The following is a 20,871-nucleotide window of genomic DNA, read 5'->3' on the forward strand; positions in this document are numbered from 1 at the left end:
ACATTAGACCAGTGGAAATCTGTGCTTTGGTCTGATGAGTCCAAATTTGAGATCTTTGGTTCCAACCACCATGTCTTTGTGCGACGCAGAAAAGGTGAACGGATGGACTCTACATGCCTGGTTCCCAGGAGGTGTGATGGTATGGGGGTGCTTTGCTGGTGACACTGTTGGGGATTTATTCAAAATTGAAGGCATACTGAACCAGCATGGCTACCACAGCATCTTGCAGCGGCATGCTATTCCATCTGGTTTGCATTTAGTTGGACCATCATTTATTTTTCAACAGGACAATGACCCCAAACACACCTCCAGGCTGTTTAAGGGCTATTTGACCAAGAAGGAGAGTGATGGGGTGCTACGCCAGATGACCTGGCCTCCACAGTCACCAGACCTGAACTCAATCGAGATGGTTTGGGGTGAGCTGGACCGCAGAGTGAAGGCAAAAGGGTCAACAAGTGCTAAGCATCTCTGGGAACTCCTTCAAGATTGTTGGAAGAACATTTCTGGTGACTACCTCTTGAAGCTCATCAAGAGAATGCCAAGAGTGTGCAAAGCAGTCATCAAAGCAAAAGGTGGCTACTTTGAAGAACCTAGAATATAAGACATATTTTCAGTTGTTTCACACTTTTTTGTTAAGTATATAATTCCACATGTGTTAATTCATAGTTTTGATGCCTTCAGTGTGAATGTACAATTTTCATAGTCATGAAAATACAGAAAAATCTTTAAATGAGAAGGTGTGTCCAAACTTTTGGTCTGTACTGTATATATAAATATATAATACATAGCTTCCTCTTATTAAGCATATTGCCGCCCCTTATTACACAGTGCCCTCTATTGTTATATATAGCACCGTCCCTTACATATTGGATTCTTGTTATTTATAATGCCCTGTTCTTTATTACATGCTGTCTTCTCTTGTTAGATATAAACTGAAATGACTGCTGATAAAATCTAGTAAAGCTTCTTTTCAGATGGAGGAGCTGATGGACTGGTCTTCTGGTCACTGGCTGCTCCATCAGCAGTCATTTTATATCTAACAAGAGATGACTATGTAATAAAGAGAGGGCGCTGTGAATAACGAGAATACGCTATGTAAGGGACGGTGCTCTATATAAGAAGACACAATACTATGTAACAATGGGACAGCAGTGTACAACAGAGGATGCTACATAATAAGGGATTGCCCCATACATAACTAGAAAGGATGATGCGTAATAATGTCCCCCCATACTGGGCCCCTTCCTGGGATAATCTCCCCTATCCTGGGCCCTTTCCTGGTATAATGTGCCTCATCCTTATATATATGCCACACATCCTGCTATAATGTGTCCTGTTTTGTAATACATTAAAAACACATGACACTACTCAACTTTTCCCACGCCACTCGTGTTCCTCTTCTACAGTCAGAGCAGGAGTCAGCAGCTGACTTTGGCGTCCCTGTCATGGAGCATGACGTCACTGCCCGGCGCACAGTCACGGGAATGCAGACATCAGCTGCCGGCCTCTTGATTAACCGGCAACATGTATTGCAACGCAGGGAGCCATAGGATTTCCTGCGCACAATACATTTCAGCTGAATATATTGGGGGAGTTGTCCCAAATATATGTGTTTCCTGTAAAAAAACAACAACAAACCACTTTCAGAAAAAGCATGTACATTTTTTATTTTTTTTATAACTAGGACTAGGGATAGGGTTATAAGGAGTTAGGTCTAGGGTTAGGGACAGAATTAAGGTTAGGACTAGGGTTAGGGATAGTTCTAGGGTGATAAAATAGTTACCTAAAAAAGCAAAAAATGTAATTAAAAAATAAAATATATAACCGTGTATAATGTTATTTTAAAACATTTATATTAGATTTCAGCAAAAAGCGGAAAATATCTAGGGGGTCAAAGGGCAAACTATAATAGTATTTTGTTAAAGTACGGTACATGTGCTTGGGGGGTAAAGGGGGTTCAATGCTGGACTTAAAGAAGAACGTGTTAACAGTCCATGGTTTAGGGATGCAAAATACTTATTGGCAAACCATGCTATGCCACTGCATATGGTATAACACCCTTCGCCTATAGTCCATCACAGATCATGTTGCAGATCTAGAGCTGCCAATTTGGGAATCTGAAAGAGTCAGCGATACAGTATTGCATTCTTCCTATGTCAGGAACAGCTCTCAGCTGTCACATCTAAAATCAAGATGTACAGTACTCCTACCTTCAGATGAAAGCACATAAGGATATTTTTTATGCACCCCTGTGGCTAAAAAACATACATGACTGTATGATAGTTGAAATCCAATATTATACACCATTTGATACATTCACAATCCAAACTGACTACCTCCAAATAAACATGTTTTTACTTCCTATATATGTCCCAAGACCAATTCGTTATTATTGCCCCAACAGCAAGCCTTCAGGCATAAATCATTAGTTCTTCTTTGAAAAATGTCACTATATAAGGAAATTGTAACAGTATACATGACTAACCTTATGCTGGCATGACCCTGATACCTCTACAAATAGATTCCATCTAATGAACACAAAGGGCCAAATATGAAAGTTTTCTGCTGTAACCATAAAAAATTGTGGTTTGAGGCAGACACTATATTTATTAAGCCACTATGCTATTTTTATTTCACATACAATAGTGAGTAGTATTTAATAACTGCAATGTGAGTGTCCCAATTATCAAAGATTTAATAAAAATTAGGAAAGTCTATGAAGACCAGACCAGACTGGTCCTGGCTTTGTTTTAACTGTTTGTGGGATGCTGTGGGGGCATCATACCGTGTATGGAGCTGTAGGGACATTATACTGTGTGAGTTTGCTGAGGGGACTTCGTATTGGGTGGGGGTACTGTGGGGACATCATACTTTGTGGATATGCTAAGAAAAAACCTGGGAGTCTGAACTGAAACATAAATTGATGTGCATGCAAAATGTAAACTCTAACTCTAATATTAAAACCTTACCATTTGTCAAGTGACATACATATGGATAAGGGCAGAGAGACTGAACCCCTAATAGAAACATAGACCTGTGAGGCAAAATGAACCTTTCAGTTCAGACAAAGGGCGGCCACACCCTTTATATGCACTAAAGCACACTAAACTGCAAAGAAAAAAACTGGGAGTCTTATTTGTGGAAATGCTGTAGAGGCACCATACTGTGTCAGGGTCCTCTGGGGGGCATCATACTGTGTCTTTGTGTGGAGGTCTGTGAGGGCATTATACTGTGTGGTGGTAATGTGTCGACATGATATTTTTTGGGGATGCTGTGTTGACACCATACTGTGTGGGGGATCATATTGAGTGGGTGTGGTCTATGGAGGCATCATACTGTGTGGGGTCTGTGGAAACATCCTACTGTGCGGGTGAGGGATCCATGGGAGGGGAAGTGTTGATCAAGGTATATCTATAATTATTATATATACTTAAAGGAGTTTTCCCACAAATAAAGTTAATTATAATCAATATTTTAATTAATAGATCTTTGAATTTATGTGTTTAAAAAATTAAAAACAATACAATGTTCCTGTGCTGAGATAATCTTATAAAGATACCCTGTTGTGTACTGTGTAATGGCTGTGTCTGGCTCTTCGGGGACATGGTCTGATCATACCATGTGAGTGTGAGTTCCTCTTTGGTTCAACCCTGGACGAAATCTTGGACAAGGCTTCAGACTCAAAAAAGGGGAAAATATATCTTTAAGTGGGTGGCTCTTGGACACCATAGGCAAAGGGTAAAACTAGAATTTGGTATCCCTCCTCCAGAAAGGTTCATGGTCATTGAAACCAGCACTCAAATATAGGTCAGCAGGCCCTAGCAGGGGAAGTTTTTTCGCTAAGGCTGCGTGCCCACTATGCGTTTTTCAAGCGTTTTTGCCGCGGAATTTCCGCAGCAAAAAAGCTTAAAAAACACTTGGTAATACGTGCCCCATGGTCCCCAATGATAATACGCATGTGCTGTGCACATGTTGCGAAAATTTCCGCTGCAGATTATCATTGCGGAAAAATAAGCAGCATGTCCATTAATTTTGCGGACATGCAGCGTAATTGCCGCCATTGACTTGCATTGAATCGCTTAATATCTGCATGACTACATGTGCACATGCGGATATTAAGCGATTCAATGTGCGGATGGTACCCGGGTCTGGAGAAGAGGAGACTCTCCTCCAGACCCAGGTACCATGGTACCTGTAAAAAAAGAGTTTAAAAAAAAAAAATAAACATTATACTTACCTTCCGATGTCCCCCAGTCTCCTATACGATGCGTCTGGTCTCTTGTACGGCCCCCGGTGTTTTCTCCAGTGCGTCCGGTCTCTTGTACGGCTCGCAATGGTCTAAAAGGACCTGTGATGACGTCATTAAGACGTCACCGCAGGTCCTTTTAGACCATCGCGAGCTGTACAAGAGACCGGACGCACTGGAGAAAACACCGGGGGCCATCATAAGGTAAGTATAATGTTTATTTTTATTTTTTTTACCATTTTTATTATTTTTTTTAACTATTAACTTGGTCACACTATATAAATGCATGCCGGTTGCATGGATTTATATAGTGTGACCAAGTTGTCAAGCACTCTTCCAAGTGATACTAAAAGTGTTTGGAAAAACGCTTGATAACCAGCATGCAGAAATGCATGTGTGGCAAACCCAGGAGTCCGGTTGCCACAGTGGCATTGCCTCCCTCACAAGGGGTGATGCCATGCCTGGAAGCAAGCAGGGGTCCCCTAGTCAGGTATACTAGCATGCAAAACTTTCCTGGCTCCAGACCAGCAAGGGGAGCTCCTCCCCTTAGCAACTGGAATCTGGAGGCAGGGTTAGTTAGAGTTAGTGAGAGGAGTTGAAGACAGGACAGCGATGAGGAAAGACTTGGGGAGTGGAGCTGCAAGGCAGCTCTCCCCAGAGAGGAGCGTAGACGAACCGGACATCGGAGTCCGAGGTTGTGGGGCACTGAAGGGGCCCAGCAGCAGAAACTGGAGGGCAGGAGACTGCAGGTCTCCTGGCCCCATCAATCACCTGGAGGCTCAGCAGCACATAGGGTCCAGCACCGCCACGTGGGAGCGACACTCCAGGAAGGTCCGAAAGTCCGAAAGCCCATTTTACTCAGGGACGAGGGCGACAGCACAGCTATAAGCAGCAGGGCCAAAGAGATTAGCGCAAAGCAAGGCCTCCAACTTCACCTAGCAAGGTGGATTCCCAACTTGCTTCCAGGCTGCCTGGACATCTACTACCAGCTAGTACCCGTGCCCCGGTCCGCCTAACCACCGCAAGTAAAGATAAGAGGAAACCGCCATTAAGTTGTGGACTGGTCATTATCTGCGCCATCCCTTGCACTACACCATAACAGCAACATCTATAACATCACCACTTCCTGCCCTGGAGCTAAGCTCTACCTGTGGAGAGCTGAACCAACTCTGCTGCGTCATCATCAGCTCCAGAGGATCTGCACCGCAGTGGAGGCCCCATATAGCCGCATACCACAGGTGGCGTCACGAATATTATATATATAAAAACTTTATTCCCCTTTTCACTTTTCCCCTTTTATTGACCGCCCCGGGTCACGGACAGGGTCACTGCTACCGTGACAACCCCAGCACCGACCGGCCCGGTTACCGAGTACCCCATGGCCCAGGGGGCGCATCATTTTGGCGTCACGACCAGGATTCACGAAGCCCGGTATAACCGGGTACTGTGCACCATAAACTTTACTGAACTGTGTAATCACGTCATTTGCTGTCAGTTGAGGGGAAGCAGGAGGCCCCGATCTGGAACCGCCGGGTAAGCGATCCCTCTCGCCGGCAGAGCAGCATACTGGTACGTCAGCAGAAACCCAGGACCTGGCTGAGGTTCACTAGGGGGGAGGAAGATGCCCAACCTGGGAGAGGATTCAGCCACAGGCGTGGCCGCCGCCACTGTAAAGCCATTATCAATGCCATATATACCAGGGGCGACGTGGTTGCCCCAGTACTCAGGGGAGTCGCACACCCTGAGCAACTTTGAGGAGAGACTGCGCAGTTTGTTTAAAGTGTACCCCCTGTCTGAGGAGCAAAAAGTCAGCATCCTCATAGGCCAGCTACTCGGTGCAGCCCAGAGAGAGGTGAATTCCTGTCCGGGCAGGAACAAAGGCACTATTAACCACTTCGCACCAGAGCCTGTTTTTGCCTTCGTGACCGGGCCAATTTTTTCAATTCTGACCACTGTCACTTTATGAAGCAATTACTCTGGAACGCTTCAACGTATTCCCCTGATTCTGAGATTTTTTTTTTCGTGACGTATTGTACTTCATGATAGTGGTAAAATTTCTTCGATATAACTTGCGTTTATTTGTGAAAAAAATGGAAATTTGGCAAAAAGTTTGAAAATTTTGCAATTTTCTAACTTTGAATTTTCATGTCCTTAAATCAGAGAGATATGTCACACAAAATAGTTAATAAATAACATTTCCCACATGTCTTCTTTACATCAGCACAATTTTGGAACCAAATTTTTTTTTTGTTAGGGAGCTATAAGGGTTAAAAGTTGACCAGCGATTTCTCATTTTTCCAACAAAATTTACAAAAACATATTTTTAGGGACCACATCATATTTGAAGTCACTTTGAGGGGTCTTTATGACAGAAAATACCAACCACATCATATTTGAAGTCACTTTGAGGGGTCTTTATGACAGAAAATACCAAAAGGTGACACCATTCTAAAAACTGCACCCCTCAAGGTGCTCAAAATCACATTCAAGAACTTTATTAACCTTTCAGGTGCTTCACAGGAATTTTTGGAATGTGGAAGAAAAAAATTAACATTTAACTTTTTTCACAAAAATGTTACTTTAGACCCAATTTTTTCTATTTTCACAGGGGTAACAGGAAAAAATGGACCCCAAATTTTTTTGTGCAATTTCTCTTGAGCGTGCTGATACCCCATATGTGAGGGAAAACCACTGTTTGGGCGCACTGCAGGGTTCGGAAGGGAAGGAGCGCCATTAGACTTTTTGAATATAAAATTTGTCTGAATAATTAGCAGACGCCATGTTGCGTTTGGAGAGCTCCTGATGTGCCTAAACAGTGGAAACCCCCCACAAGTGACACCATTTTGGAAACTAGACCCCTTAGGGAACTTATCTAGATGTGTGGTGAGCACCTTGAACCCCAAGGTGCTTCACAGAAGTTTATAATATTGAGCTGTAAAAATAAAATTTTCACATTTTTCCCACAAAAACGTGTTTCATCCCTTAATTTTGTATTATCATAAGGGTAATAGGAAAAATTGCACCATGAAATTTGTTGTGCAATTTCTCCTGAACACGCTGATACTCCATATGTGGAGGCAAACCACTGTTTGGGCGCACGGCAGGGTTTGAAAGGGAAGGAGCGCCATTTGACTTTTTGAATGTAAAATTTGTTTGAATAATTAGCGGATGCCATGTTGCATTTGGGGAGCCCCTGATGTGCCTAAACAGTGGAAACACCCCACAAGTGACACCATTTTGGAAACTAGACCCCTTAGGGAACTTATCTAGATGTGTGGTGAGCACCTTGAACCCCAAGGTGCTTCACAGAAGATTATAATATTGAGTTGTAAAAATAAAATTTTCACATTTTTCCAACAAAACCATTTTTCATCCCTTAATTTTGCATTATCATAAGGGTAATAGGATAAATTGCACCATGAAATTTGTTGTGCAATTTCTCCTGAGTACGCCGATACCCCTTATGTGGGGGAAAACCACTGCTTTGGTGTACGGCAGGGTTCGGAAGAGAAAGGAGCGCTATGTTGGCTGGGATAGGTGGCAGACACCATGTCACATTTGAAGAGTCGCTGACATGCCGAAACAGCAGAAACCCTCACAAGTGACCCCATTTTGTAAACTACACCTCTCAAGGAATTCATCTAGGGAAGTAGTGAGTATTTTTTAATTTTTAAATTTATACCATTGGACAGTGAAAAAAGCATAATTATATTTTTACCACAAAAAAATGTTTTACCCTCAGATTTTACATTTTCACACAGGGCAATGGGTAAAAATGGTGCCGAAATGTGTCACACAATTTCTTCTAAAAGTGGCAATACCCCATATGTGGCTGTATCATACCGCTCAGCCATACGGCGAGATCTGGGGTGGACGGAGTGCTATTTGACAATTGGAGAACAAATTATTGTAGAATAGGCATTTGGATTTGGGAGCACAAAATTTTCTGAATTTCTTTTGGGGGGCAAGGGCCATTTCGCTTTTCCAGAGCCTTTGTGCTACCAGTAACTTGGAAGTCCCTTATATTTTTAACAGATGACGGACCTGAGTGGGGACTAGCTTTTTTTGAGGACTGAGTTGAAGCTTTTATTGGGAACATTTTACGTAACATTTATCCGGCGCTCTAGGCTGAGCACTTACATCGGAGTTTCCATCTAAATTTCCAAGTGATATAATTCAGATGAAACCCCTACGGGATCCATTCACTGTAATGAGGCAGCAGAGTTACTCTGTGCAGCATGAGACGGGGCATTATCATGCATGAAAATGATCTTGCTGCGGAATGCACGGTTCTTCTTCTTGAACCATGGAAGGAAGTGCTGTTTGAGAAACTCAACATACATTATGGAGTTCATCTTTGCCCCTTCAGGGATCCTAAAAGGGCCGACAATCTCTCTCCCCATGATTCCAGCCCAAAACATTACTCCACCTCCTCCTTGTTAGCACCGTAGCCGTGTTTGCATGGGGTGTCCATCAACCAGCCATCCTCCACTCCATCCATCTGGACCATCGAAATCATTTCATGCATGATAATGCCCCGTCTCATGCTGCACATAACACATCTGCATCTCTGGCTGCTATGGGCATAAAAGGGAACAAACTTATGGTGTGGCACCCATGCTCCCCTGACCTCAACCCCATTGAGAACCTCTGGAGCATCATCAAAAGGAGTGTCTATGATGGCGGGAGGCAGTTCACATCTAAGCAACAGCTCTGGGAGGGTATTCTGTCCTCATGCAAAAAAATTAAAGCAGAAACCATCCAAAACCTGACAAATTCAATTGACGAGAGAGTTCAGAAGCTCCTTTCGAACAAGAATAAAGTTTTGAGTTGAAAACTGTTTGATTTCAGTTTGTAATAACCTGCAAATGCTTATAATTTCAAAAATGACCATTTTTTTGTTCTTTATTAAAATGAAAAGGTTGAAAACTCTGCTGTGCATAATAATTTGGAACATGCATTTTGAGTGCAGTTTGAGTTTTTTATTTTTTTAAAAATATACTGTTATCATAGGCAGTTTGTACAAAAACCTTTCAGTTGTACTCTAGTAGTTATTTGACTGGAAAATTACAATGACTGCAATTCATATAGGTAATTTGGGAAAATCTGAGAAAATATTATTTGCATAATAATTTGGAACGCAGTGTAAAGTGGTGACCATCAAAGTTGGCCGAGTAGAATTGCCATCACAAGGAATGATTATTGTTGATATTGATTGCCGAGAAAGTTATCCTATGATAACTATAGGCACCAATGTGATAGAGAATTGTCTTGGAGAAATTATTGTTTTGTTGCAACAGGTTGCAGAGACTGCCAGTTCCAGTCAGCAGCGAGTTCTGCAGAAGGAGATCAGAGCCCTGATGCAGAGACAACAGGTAGAGCTGTCTGGAGGAGAAGTTGCCAGTGTCAGAATGAGTGATCCATTCCCCATTGCAATGCCCCCTAGGAGTGAAATGTTAATATGGTGTCGGGCAGCAATAGGTCTCAGGGGTCAAGATTTTCAGGCCCTGGTAGAACCCGTGTACTCTGATAGTAGGCCCACCATCTTGACAGCCAGGGGTGTAGTCGATGTCCGCAAGGGGAGAGTACCAATACGCATCCTGAAATGTGGGGAGAAAGAGGTTACTTTACCCCGGTATGCTACCCTTGCTAAGCTGTTCACTGTCAGTAACAACGCAATAAAGGCAGTGGAACCCTTGCCTCCATCCAAATCAGCGGAGGATAATGGCTCCAAGGTGCAGATGGAGGATTGGTGTCAGAAGCTACAAGTGGGCACTGACTCCACCCCTTTGCACCAAAAGCATGGAGTATACCGGGTGGTCCAAGAATTTGAGCGAGTCTTTAGCAAACACCCACTAGACTTTGGGCAGGTAAAAGGGGTCCAGCATCATATCCCCACAGGAGATCATCCGCCCATTAAAGAGAGGTACCGGCCTGTACCCCCAGCTCACTATCAATGTGCCAAAGGAATGTTACGGGAGATGAAGGAGGCTGCGGTGATCAGAGATAGTTGTATCCCCTGGGCGGCTCCATTAGTTCTCGTTAGAAAGAAAGATGGTACAATGAGGATGTGTGTTGATTACAGGCAGATTAACCGCATTACACATAAGGATGCCTGCCTACCCATTACCCAGAATTGAGGAATCATTAGCAGCACTGAGATCCGCTAACTATTTCTCCACTTTGGATCTCACCAGTGGGTATTGGCAGGTTCCCGTGGCAGAGGCGAACAGAGAAAAGACCGCGTTTACAACACCAATGGGCCTCAGCGAGTTCAACTACATGCTATTCGGGCTCTGCAACGCCCTGGGAACTTTCCAGCGGTTAATGGAGTGTTGCCTAGGACACAAAAACTTCGAAACTGTCCTGCTGTACCTAGATGATGTAATTGTCTGCTCAAAGACATATGAAGACCACCTGGAGCACCTGGCCGAGGTGTTCGAAGCCCTATCTGGTTTTGGCCTGAAGGTAAAGCCGTCCAAGTGCCACCTGTTAAAGCCCAAGGTGCAGTACGTAGGTCATGTGGTAAGCACCGAAGGTGTAGCACCAGACCCTGAAAAAGTCACCTTCATCAAGGACTGGCCAAGACCCTCCACTATCAAGGAAGTGCGGCAGTTCCTCGGGCTGGTAGGCTACTACAGGAGATTCATCAAGGGTTTCACCAAGATAGCGGCACCCATGCAGGACCTCTTAGTGGGCCAGTCCAAGAAGGCCAAGAACCTGAAACCTCCGTTCAAATGGGGTAAACCAGAATACGAATTTTTTACTCGACTGAAAATGGCTCTTTCTGGAGACGAAGTTCTGGCCTACCCCGACTATGGCCAACCCTTTATACTTCATATGGATGCCAGCAACATGGGATTGGGAGCAGTGCTGTCCCAGGTACAGCAGGGCAGAGAGAGAGTGATTGCCTACGCCAGCAGGAAGCTCCGGCTCACGGAGAGGAACCCCGACAACTATAGTTCCTTTAAGTTGGAGTTTTTAGCCATAGTCTGGGCTGTAAAAGAGTGCTTCAAACACTACCTCGTCTCCTCCAGATTTACAGTCTTCACGGACATCATCCCGCTGACGCACCTGGAGACTGCGAAGCTTGGTGCCCTAGAGCAACGATGGATGGCCTGACTGACTAACTACGAGTTTACCATCAAGTATTGGGCAGGACATAAAAACACTAATGCTGATGCGCTGTCCGGGATGCCCAACTTGCCAGATGGGGGAGAAGACCCGGAAGAGCTGGAGGAGATAGAGCTACCTGCTTTCCATTGTCACGGGGTGACCCAGTGCTCCCACTGTGTGAGGAACAAGCGCTCCGCCAACAGAGAGGCCACGTTTAACCCATTGCCCCACCATGAATGGGCAGAAACGCAGGATAGCGACCTGGCTGTCCACCTAGTCAAGGAGTTGCTGACACAAGCTGACTCGCACCCTGATCCAGATGCTCCACAGGAGACCCAACAGTAGTGGAAGGAGAAGGGCAAACTGTTCATCTACGAGGGAAAGCTGTGTCGAAGAAGTATCAACTCCCGGACACACAAACTGGTCTGGCAGGTGGTAGTCCCGAGGCGGGATGCGCCAATGGTCTTAGAAGCGTACCACGATGGAGCAGGACACTTTGGGTGGAAGAAGTTGGAAGCCCTGCTACGTGAGCGATTCTACTTGGCTGGCATGAAGAAAACAATCGAGAGATGGTGTCGAGAATGTGGTCCATGCAGCCTGAGACAGAAGGACCGTGACAGCCAGAGGGCTCCCCTGCAGCCCATAATCCCCAAACAACCACTTGAAATTGTAGCGTTGGACCACGTGAAGATAGCTCCAAGCTGGTCAGGCTATGTCTACGCTCTCACCATAGTAGACCACTACTCCCGATTCCTGCGCATGATCAAACTACCTTGCTAGTGCCTGGTGTCCCGGATGTTGTCATGATGACATTGGATCACCATGACAACGATCGGGACTTCGCGATGATGTCACGGGGTCTCCGATAAAAGAGCAGATGGGCTTTTGTCTCTCTGCTCACTCGCAGCATTTAGGGGGTTAAAGTGCCGGGAGCGATGCGGGCACCGCTCCTGGCACCGAATGCCGGATGTCAGCTGTCAGAATTAGCTGGTACCGGGCGGCGATCGCCTGATTCCTGATTCCGGAGCATCTGACTCCTGCACGCCTCCTCATCAAGACCGCCATGAACATCCTCGGTCTTAATGAATCTGAGCCACAACGTCCAATCAATGGGAATGTACAGGGATTTCTATTTGGGATTGTTTGGATTAACGTATTAAACGTTCATGTGCTGTCTGTATGTCAAATGGACAGCACAAGGACCAATGAAAGTCAGTGAGGTGGCTCACATGAACGTTTTTATACATGGAATGGTGGTCTCCATGTAAAATATGGCAGCATGCACGACTTTGATCCAAATTCTGGATCAGTCATTTGGTGAGTAAAAAATATAATCACATTACGGGTTACCATCCATATGTCGTGCGTTTTTCATTTGTACATTACACTTAGAAAGATAGGAAACTGGATTTGCCCTTTATAATTTATGAAATTGTCCATGTAAAAACGGATGCCATACGGACGTTAAAAACAGACACACGGAGAACATACAGATTGCATATCGATGACAATTTGGATGAAAAATTGTCAGTTTGTATTCTGGACTTAAAAAGAAAGATTTTGTGATCTTTTCTCATCAATAGAGGTCAGAGACATGCAGTCAGTGCAGACAGATGGAGGAGGAAGAAGCAATAGAGAAGGAAGGCCTGCACCTGTCGCAGAGTGCATCTTCTTACAGTCACCACAGTACTTACGAGAGCTTCAATCAGCAAGATATCTTGAGTAAACAGTATTTACTTCATACTGGATAAACATGAGATACAATTCAATGTCACACAGTCCGTGTGCTGCTGACATAACACATACAGGAAAAAAACACACAGGATGTAAAAACAACCAACAATTGAGAGCTTCCCTCCCCACATTACAGCAAGCATATAACTTTACACACTATCGCCATCTGCTGCCTGGTTAATATAAAGTCCTCCTTTCACTTATAATAAGTCCTAATCTGTTGCATATGCCAACACCCTTTCTCAACAGTAAAGATTTATTCAATCAAACCCAACTTTTTTATTAGTCTCTGGTGTTTATCAGCATTCAATGCCTTCTTGAAGATGTCTGCTGTCATTTCTTCAGTAGGGCAATACTCTAACTTCAAGACTCCTTGTTCCTGATGATCTCTCAAGAAATTATATTTCACATCAATATGCTTGGTGCTTGGATTGACTCTTTCCATCTGAGCAAGAACAAGACATCCTTGATTGTCCTCTTTCAGTTTTGTTGGTTCCAACTGTGGTTGTCCTAATTCTGTCAACAATTGTCTTAACCACAGTACTTCTTGACTCGCATGTGCTGCGGCAACATATTCTGCTTCTGTTTGAGACAGTGTCACAATTGACTGTTTCTTACTTGTCCAACTTATTGGTCCACCTGAGAGAAAAAAAATATGTCCACTGGTAGATCTTCTGTCAGTTGGATCTCCAGCCCAATCTGCATCAACATATCCTGTTAAAATGCAATTTTCACTTGTGGGTAATTTCAGCTTAACATTGCTCGCTCCTTTCAAATAACGCATTACTCTCTTCACGGCATTCAAATCAGCTTTATTTGGTTTTGATACCTTTCTACTCAGGATTCCTACTGCTGCTGCGATGTCTTGTCTTGTAACGGTCGCTAGATACAGTAGTTTTCCTATTACTGTTCTGTATTCTTCATTATTTGGTAGCATATTTTTTTCACTGTTCATCTCTTTGAGATAATTAGTTTCCATTGGAGACTTTACTGTTTTTGCATCCTTTAATCCAAATTTTTCTGTTATGTCTTGAATCATGTGATTTTGATTCAGTAGGAAACTTCCGTCTTCTTCTCTTTCTACCTGTATTCCTAGGTACTGTTTCACATTTCCCAAGTCTTTGATTTCGAAATGTTTCTTCTGGATTTTTAGAATGTTTTCCTTATCCCTTTCTTGTTTAAAACAAATCAAAATGTCGTCTACATATATGAGTATATAAATCCATCTATTAATCAGCCTTTTTGTGTACAAGCATGGATCAGCTTTGCTTCTTTGAAATTTTTCATTGCTAAGTACTTCCGTGATTTTGTCATTCCACGCTTTAGCTGCTTGCTTTAAACCATATATGCTTTTCTGTAGTTTACAAACTTTGTTTGGATTTCTTTCATCTTTGAATCCTGGAGGTTGTTCCATGTAAATGTCTTCTGTTAAATCTCCATTCAAAAAAGCTGTCTTTACATCCAGATGTCTCAGTTCCATCTGTTTCATTGCTGCAACCGGAAGTAAAGTTCTTATTGTAGTGTGTTTGACAACTGGAGCAAATGTCTCATCATAGTCTTTAGCTACGAGTCTTGCTCGATATCTTTCAGCTGTGCCATCTGTTTGGTATTTTACTTTAAAAATCCATTTACATCCTATGGCTTTTCTTCCTTCTGGCAACTCTGTTAGTGTCCAGTATTTGAATCATGCATGGATTTAATTTCTGTTTCTGTTGCTTCTATCCATTTATTAGCTTCTTCTTCAGGAAGTTTAGATATGTCTTCCCAAGAGGTAGGCTCATAGATTTTTCTTATGCTTGTCTTCTATGAGAGACGTTTTGGTGGTTTTCCTTTGTTCTCTCTCATTGAACGTCTTGGTTCTGTGTCTGTTTGTAGTTGTGATTCTTCACTTTCAGTATTTTATTCTTCATTCATTTCTACTTCTTTCTCATCAGATATTTCTTCAGTTATATCACTATTGTTTTTCTCATTTTTTGTTTCAACTGAAATCATTATGTCTTCATTTAAATCTTCAATGAATGTCACACTGTTACTCACCGTAACTCTGTCTGTTTTGGGATCTAGGATTCTATATCCTTTGCAATTTTCACTATATCCAGCGAATATTCCTTCTATGGATCTGTTTTGAAGTTTGGAACGTTTTTCTGTTGGAATGAATATAAAAACTTTACATCCAAAAACTTTTAAATGATTGACACTTGGTTTCATACCTTGCCACAGTTCATATGGAGTTTTCGTCAGTTTTCTGGAAAAAAGTCGGTTCTGTAGATATGTAGCTGTCATTGCTGCCTCACCTCAATATTTCTCTGGTAGTTTGGATAGTTTGGAATCCGTCAGCATACATCTTATCATTTCTGTTAGAGTTCTGTTTTTCCTTTCTGCTACTCCATTTTGTTCAGGTGTGTATGGAACAGATTTCTGGTGTTCTATTCCATTTTTGTCTTAAGTAGTCTTCTACTCTGTGACCTGTAAATTCACCTCCATTATCACTTCTGATGACAATTGGCTTCCTTTGAAATTTGTTACTTGATCTTGTTACATAGTCTACAAGTTTATCAAAAGCTTCACTTTTGTTCTTAATTAAGTATGTGACTGTGTATCTTGAGTAGTCGTCTATAAAAGTCAACATATATCTATTGCCTCCTGATGTAGTCACTTTCATGGGTCCACATACGTCAGTATGCACCAAATCAAGTGGTCCTTCGCTTTTCATCTCACTTTCTTTTGGAATAGATATCCTTGTGGCTTTGGATTTTATACAACATTCACATCTTACGGTAATTGAGCAATCTGATATCTTTAAATCTTTTGTCAATTCTTTTCTCTGTAGTTCCCTTATACTGTCAGGGTGTCTATGTCCTAGACGTCTATGCCACATGTGAATACAGTTTTTGTGATCATGTGTACATACCTTCATCTGTTCCTTTGGTGTGTCAAAATGATATAATTGTTCATCTGCCTATGACTTTGGTTATCACCTTATTTCCTGCAATAATTGCACACTCATTGTCTTTGAATTTTACTGTAAGTCCTTTTGCTGTTAAACGTTTCACCGATAATAATCCACCTTCCAATTTTGGAACATACAACACATCCTGTAGAAGTATCTTTGAATCTTGTCCGAACTTGTTTGAACAATTTATCATACCTTGTCTGATACCTTCTGCAGTTATTTTGCTTCCATCTGCAAGATAAATGGCTTCTTTCTTATCTAAATCAAGATCAGTAAAGAAATTCTTGTCACTTGTCATATGACTCGTTGCTCCTGAATCAATAAACCAACCAAGTGATGATTTCTTGTCTGTTACTTTAAATGTGCCATTCCAATTATTCTCACATGAATCGGAAATTGTGTTTTTTACCTTCTGTGTATGCTTTTTATGTTGTAATTTTTGTTGTTCTGCTTTCCATATGGTACAGTCATTCTTTAAATGACCCTTTTTCTTACATCTGAAGCATTCTCTTGTCTCTTTATTATAGGGTTTTTTAAATTCTGTAGCTTTAAGAGCGTTTTCACTGTCCTTTTCAGTAGAAGAATCATTTCTTTGTTCTTTTCTTCTCTGATATTCATCTATTAGTCTTGTTTTCACAAAATCTAATGTAATGTCAGTTTCTGGTCTCGTCTCAAGGGCATTTATCAAGGCTGTATACAAATCTGGTAAACTGCACAATAATATAGCTGCTACATGACTTTCTTTAATGTCTTCACCAATAGATCTTAGCTGTGATATCACTTCCATCATTGAGAATATGTGCTTCTGCATGTCGTCATTTGCACTCAATCTCATACTGTAAAGCTTTCTTAATAAAAATAACTTGTGATTCAAGCTAGGTCTTTCATACAGTTTTCTTAATGCTTCCCACATTCCTTTCGCTGTTTCTTCATTTCTTATATGTATTAATTGAGCATCATCCACTAATAAGCTAATGATGGCTCTCGCTTTTCTATTCTTCTAATCCCATGTCTGATTATCTTGATCTGGTCTTTCTGTAACAATTACTTCCCATAAATCATCCTTAAATAACAACATCTTTACTTTGAATTTCCATAACTGATAATTTTCACTATTCAGTTTAGCTACTGTGAATTTCAGTTGTGTGTTACTCATCATCTTTATATAGTCTTACTTGTTTAGAGAGTTGTACTGAAGATATTCTCCTGGTTTTTTTTTTGCTGCTAGTTCCTGTATGTCCTGCCTGTGTTGAATTCTCTGTAATTATATCCAGCTCCTGGGATCATGAATTCCTTTGTCACTCTGTATCTGAATTTATTTCCTTCTGTTTACAGAGCTTATCTGTGTGCTCCGTTATCTGGGGTTATAAACCAGGATCCTGCTGCCTGGGCTTGTAGTGCGGGCCTATAGTGTCTGGGCCCATAACCTGTCGCAGAGTGCATCTTCTTACAGTCACCACTGTACTTACGAGAGCTTCAATCAGCAAGATATCTTGAGTAAACAGTATTTACTTCATACTGGATAAACATGAGATACAATTCAGTGTCACACAGTCCGTGTGCTGCTGACATAACACATACAGGAAAAAAACACACAGGAAGTAAAAACAACCAACAATTGAGAGCTTCCCTCCCCACATTACAGCAAGCATATAACTTTACACACTATCGCCATCTGCTGTCTGGTTAGTATAAAGTCCTCCTTTCACTTATAATAAGTCCTAATCTGTTGCATATGCCAACAGCACTTTGCATAGTTGGCAAGTGAAGGAACTAGCAACTAGTAAATACTTTAATTATTTTTTATTTTATTTCAAAATGTTTTTATTGATTTTATATTCACGCACATGAAAGGCATGAACACGATGAAAGTAATCCATATAAAAATAAAAAAAAGTATATTCAATAATGCAGATAAAAAAGTGTTTACATTTTAACGTGTGAATCCACCCACACGGAAATGGTGGAACATCATGGATCCCTGATATAAAAAAGTTATATACTGTACATCCAAAATTAACAAAACATTAACACAGAACATTGGATAAAATAAAAGTAGATATGTATCATGTAATAGCAAGAGCGATGTCGCTATATAGAATAGATCATGATATCGTAATTGGTTAAGATTCCTTTTAAAACTGTGCAGATTTTCCACTTTGCCAGCACCAAAGCACATCCTTAAATTCCATCTTCTTCTTTAATTCCAGAATCTAAAATATGTCCTACCTTTTCTTTGAAACTAAAATTAGGTTCAGAATTTGGCGCTGTTTTTGGAGGGGTGTTTCTTGTCCTGAAGTTGTTTTGGAAGAGATTTTTTGATGCAGTGTTTTTTTGCTGGCTTTTGATTAGACAATGCCTACTTTGGAGTAGATTCTGACAGGATCAGCTACAAAATTTGAATGTCTGTTAGAAAAGGGCACAATATTACAACCACTTGTAATGTTAACCCATACCAAGAGCATATAGCTGAAATTACTAGGATCCATCATATTAATTTGCCCATGGACTTATAAACATAGACCAATCATCACTACATAACTAACAAAAAAGAGGGGCCCGAAAGCAAAAAAGGACGATCTATAGGTCATTTGTAGTATAAAAATATAAATCTTTATTAAACAGGATAATTGAAGAGAGGAGGACTAAAAACAGACATGCATGCATAAAGACAACACCAAATCACGTACCACAAGTGCAAGGGCCACATATTTTTACATCAAATCCTCATATGGATGAAAAACAAACCAATGGGCACACCAAAAAAGGAACAGTATTAACAATTCATAAATACATATCAGTATATAAATTGTGAATCCTCACAAAACGTATTACCTAATAGGAAAGGTGGCCATCGTGAAGTCCTGCACATGGGCGCGTGTCCCGATGCGTGTTTCGGCGCTAGCCTTTTTCAAGGGATATGGACCAGGATCAGCTACAAAGAAGTGACATAACCTTTTTCCCCACCAGGCGTTTTTCAAAATCTGTTTAGAAAAAAAAATAAAACACTAAAAAAACTCATTTGAACAGCAAAGTGGATTTCCCATAAAAATGAATCGGAAGAGTTTTCCCAGCTTTTTTTAAGTGCTTTTTGATGGGGATTATGGAGCATATTCACTCACTCAAAGAAACTTCTCAAACAAGTCTCTATCAACACAGCTGACACAGCTACAAGTTTTCTCAGGCGAAGCCACATCAAGAAAATGGTGGCAGTCGTTTTTTCGGAGGCGGTTTCAGAGGCGGCTTTACCACTGTCTCTTAGGGTATACTGTTAAACATAGGCGGGTGACTTCCCAGAGGAAGCCGACTGAAGAATGAACATGTCATTTCTTTTAACCCCTTTAAAGCCCAAGACGTATGAGTACATACCTGCGCTCTGGGCTTTAAGAGCCTGATACGTATTAATACGTCTTTGTGATCACGCCCGCACACAGGCTGTGCGGGCGCGATCGGTGCCGGTTGTCAGCTGATTGTCACAGCTGACAACTGGTGCTATGTGCAGGGAGCGGTCCCGCACCACTCCCGGCACATTAACCCCCGCAATGCTGCGATCGAAGTTCGATTCTAGTATGAAGTGTTTTACTATGGGAACGAAAACTTAGGCTAGGGGGAGGTGATCGGGATACTCACCTCTTCTGCCGGCCTCCAGCGCTGTCTGCCGCGGCTTCCCGGATGTTGCCATGACGACCCAATGTCGTCATGACAACATCCGGGTCACCAGACAGCAGGAAGATATTTTGCTCATGCGCAGTGCATGACCAAAATATCTTCTGCATCTGCAGCGCTGACAGCTTGTATAGCATAGGGATGGTGCTCCATCCCTGTGCTATACAGGCGATCAGAATAAAAAAAGTGAAAGTCCCATAGTGGGACAAAGAATAAAAGTAAAAAAAGTGTCAGAAAGTGAAAAAAATAAATAAATTGTAAAGATATATATAAAAAAAAAATCCACCAAAAATAAAAATATAATGTACCCATCAATAAATATTATTATGAAAAAAACAAAACAATAAAAGTACACATATTTTGTATTGCCGTGTCCGGAACGACCTGACCTATAAAGCTGTCACACTAGTTAACCCCTTAAGTGAGCACGGTAAAAAATAAAATAAAAAACAAAGCAAAAAACAATGCTTTATCATCATACCACCAAACAAAAAATGGAGTAACACGCGATCAAAAAGACGAATATAAATAAAAATGGTACCACTGAAAACATCATCTTGTCCTGCAAAAAACAAGCCACCATACAGCTCCATCAGCCAAAAAATAAAAAAGTTATAGCTCTCAGAATAAAGCGATGCAAAAAAATATTTTTTTCTATAAAATAGCTTTTATTGTGTAAAAGCACCAAAACATAGAAAAACGATATAAATGTGGTACTGTTGTAAACGTACTGACCTGAAGAATAAAGCTACCTTATAAATTTTACCACACCCGGAACAGCATAAAAAAAAAATAAAAAAAACAATTCCTGAATTGTTGTTTTTTGTTTATTCTACCTCCCAAAAATCATAATAGAAAGCGATCAAAAAATGTCACATGCCTGAAAATGGCATCAATAGAAAGGTCAACTCATCCCGCAAAAAACAAGCCATCACATGACTCTGTCAGCCAAAATATGGAAAAATTATAGCTTTCAAAATATGGCGATGCAAAAACTAGATTTTACAAAAAATGCGTCTTTTAGTGTGTGACAGCTGTCAATCATAAAAACCCGATATGATTCTGGTATCTCTGTAATCGCACCAACCCGAAGAATAAAGTCGTGTAATCACTTATACTGCACGAGGAACGGCGTAAAAAATAAACTCTCGGGTTA

The sequence above is a fragment of the Phyllobates terribilis genome, unplaced genomic scaffold, assembly GCF_046119375.1.
Source record: "Phyllobates terribilis strain yellow unplaced genomic scaffold, ASM4611937v1 Scaffold_8__6_contigs__length_399053987, whole genome shotgun sequence".
Lineage (NCBI taxonomy): Eukaryota > Metazoa > Chordata > Amphibia > Anura > Dendrobatidae > Phyllobates > Phyllobates terribilis.